Raw genomic sequence first — 3,443 nt, 5'->3', positions numbered from 1 at the left:
AGAGAGTAGGAAACAGTCCTTAATAAGGAAGATATGGATAAAAATTGGGTTAGTTTAAGGGAGGGGGGAGGGAAAGGTATAAAAGGAACCTAGGGGATAAAGGGAAAGAAGGAGCTCAAGAGAGGTAGGATGGTAGGAGAAGGGTATTATTGAGAGAAAGGGGGGAAATGGGGCACCTTAAGTGAGAAAACAATGATGGGGCGAGGCAATGTGAGAGATAAATAATGCCCAGCTAGTTTTGAAAACCAGAGGGAACTGTATTACTTCTTCAGCCTACTGACAAATTACACATAGCAGATCAAGTAATACATGTCTAGGTAAGTTATTTTCTGAGAACAATTGGTCTTTGCCCAAGATTTATCTACATGACACACAGTAATTAAAAGTACCAGAGTGGTGGAACTAACCTTCTTGGATGTTTAACAGAAATACTTTGAGGCCTATACTAATTTGGTCAGAGGGACATAAAGGACACTCTTTGCTCCTTGCCCTCCTAGGTTGACTAGTTCCATGGGACTATGAACATCTCTCTAAATGTCTTGTAACTGTGTGGGTTACCTGTCCTCTTGATCAAGGAGGCTGAGGTAACCCCACCAGATGGACTTGAACCAGTGTCCAGTCTACAAATAGGAGGGTCATCACAGGGCAATCATTTCCTCCATGCTTCCAAGCAAAGTGAAACATGGTCAACCAGGACTTTGACTTATCTTCACATAGGTGTAACTGGTAAAGAAAGAAGCCAGGGCCTCCTCCCAAGCCCATGTGATCCCTGAGGAACAGATCCTCAAAAGACCTTAAGAGTGAAAATAAATTGGTTTATCTGGGCCAACTCTATGGCCTTAAGCATCCAACAGGAAAGTATAACCAAAGATTAAAGGAGTCAATATAATTTTTAAGAGTCCACATGCATAGCTAAAGGCTACATAAGAAGCAACAATGCCAGATAGAAGATACCTTCTTTTGAGTTGTTGGCCAGGGTGACCAAAGGAACTCCCAAATAGTAACCCAGCATAGAACTGGGAAAATGAATAGCAGACCCTAATCTTATCTAAAGGAATCTTGACAACTGATTGCTGCTAGATGAAGAACAGCTGACCCTCCTAAAACAAAGACCTCTAGATAGGCTGACTAGATTCACCAGAAGGGCACATAGTAGGGAATGGCTGGGGTGCCAGCAACACAGCAGGCAGTAGCAGGGATATCAGAGTATAAGGGCTCTAGTGGGGGAAGGGAGTCTATGGGAGGGTGCCATCTGGGAAGTGGGTGTATTTTCAAATAAGATGGTTTGGGATATTCTGTGTGATACACACAGACACACACACAAAAATCAACAAATTTTTAAAAATGTATTATATTTGAGGAGGAAGCATAGAAATTAATGTCATGCTAATTAGCAGAGATGATAAAAATTACCATTGTAATCTACACAATGACTTCATAGACATACACAGGCACCAAGGATCCAAGTGCAGCTGATTATAACTAGTAATAATCAGATACATACAGATTAGAGATGCATGCACCAACATCTTAGTGTTAGTAGCAAAAGCAATGACTCTTTCTGCAAGGAACAATATATTCTAAAATGAAATGGAGATCTTTTTGAAAGGTTAAAAAACTCAATCATTTTTATGTCTTACAGGGCTTATACTGAGTTCAATATTGTATAACTGAATTAACTCAACTGTGAACCTAGAAACTTGCACCCACTTGTGAAAGAGATGTACTCTTGCTCTAGAGTGTGTTACTGAATATGTTAAATCTGTGGTGAAGTGTTTCTTCTAACCATGTAGTTATTAAAAATTGTTTAAATGATTAAAAAAATAAGAAGAATTAGTAGATGTGAAAAAGTTACAATTAAAATCTACCTGATGACTTTATATCCATGCTCAGATGCCAAGGAGCTCAGAAAGTAACTGACTCTCACTAGTTATAATGAGATATATAGAGATTAAAAACGCATGTGTTAACATCTTAATGTCAATTGCCTTGAAAATGCATTTTTCTGTATGAAACCGTATTTTAATAATGAAATGGAATTCTTTTTTAAAGTTTAAAACCTCATTTAATTTTATGTCTTATAGGGTTTATACTGACTACAATATTATATAACTGTAATAATTCAACTGTAAACCTAAAAAATTACAGCCAATTTAAAAAAGATGCATCTCAAATAAATAAAAAATAAAATAAGGTGATGATGCCCAGCTTAGTGGCGCACGCCTTTAATCCCAGCACTCGGAGGCAGAGGCAGGCATGTCTCTGTGAGTTCAAGGCCAGCCTGATCTACATAGCCACTTAAAGGTTAGCTGGGGCTACATGGAAACCCTCTCTCAAAAAACCAATAGTGATGATAGTAATAATAATGATGTGAAGAGTAGTAGAAGAAAGCATTCTAAGTTGATCTCTGGCCTCTACAAGATGAACATATATGCCTATAAGATAGCTATTATTAAGCTACTTTAATCAAGATAGTGTGGTATTGGTTAAAGAAACAGATGAATTAAATTAAAGATAGACTGATTAGATTTTAGAGATGGCTGAGTGGAACTGTTCTTGCAGAGGACAGGTTCCCAACCCCCATCTCGAGTAGCTCATAATCCCCTGTAGCTCCATTTCCATAGAATCCAATGCCCTCTTCTGGCCTCCGAGGGCACCCACATGCATGTGTGAAGACACACACAGATACACACATGCACATAAATAAAATAAATACATAAAGGTCTAGAGAGATGAATCAGTTGTTGCGAGTGCTTGCTGCTCTTTAGAAGAGCAAGGTTTGGTTCTCAGTACCCATATCAAGTGGCTCACAACTACTTATAACTCAAGCTCCAGGGTATCCAATGCCTTCTTCTGGCCTCTGTGGGTCTCGCACTCACATGTACATAAATACATGTGCATAAACACATTCACATAATTAAATATTAAACATTAAGTTCCAGCCAGCTGGGGCTACAGGGAGACCCTGTGTCAAAAAGTCCCACCCCAAAATTAAATATTAAAGCTTGGCACAGTAGTGTACACCTTTAATCCCAGCACTTTGGAAGCCAAGGCAGGTGGATCTCTATGAGTATGAGGCCAGCCTGGTCTACATACCAAGTTCCAAGCTAGCCAGGGCTACATAGTGAGTCTCTGTTTCAAAAAAGAAGGTTTTTTAAAAAAGTAAACTTTCAGAACAAAGCAAACAAAAAATTATTCATAAATGGGCCTGTGAGGTGGACCTTTGGGTGGAAGCACTTGCCACAAAGTCTGAGAGATGGAGTTTGATCCCTAGAACCTATACGGTGGAAGGAGGTAACTGACTCGTGAGTTTTCCTCTGACCACATGAGTACACACATACACGTGTCCCGATACGTAAGTACAATAAATAAACAAACATAAAATAGACTCATATTCAAATAACCTTGACAAAGGAACAAAGGCTAGACAATGATTAAAGATA

This window comes from Nannospalax galili, unplaced genomic scaffold (assembly GCF_000622305.1).
Source record: "Nannospalax galili isolate Female #2095 unplaced genomic scaffold, S.galili_v1.0 scaffold1943, whole genome shotgun sequence".
NCBI lineage: Eukaryota > Metazoa > Chordata > Mammalia > Rodentia > Spalacidae > Nannospalax > Nannospalax galili.
The sequence above is the reverse complement of the archived record's forward strand: the minus strand, read 5'-3'. Positions refer to the sequence as shown.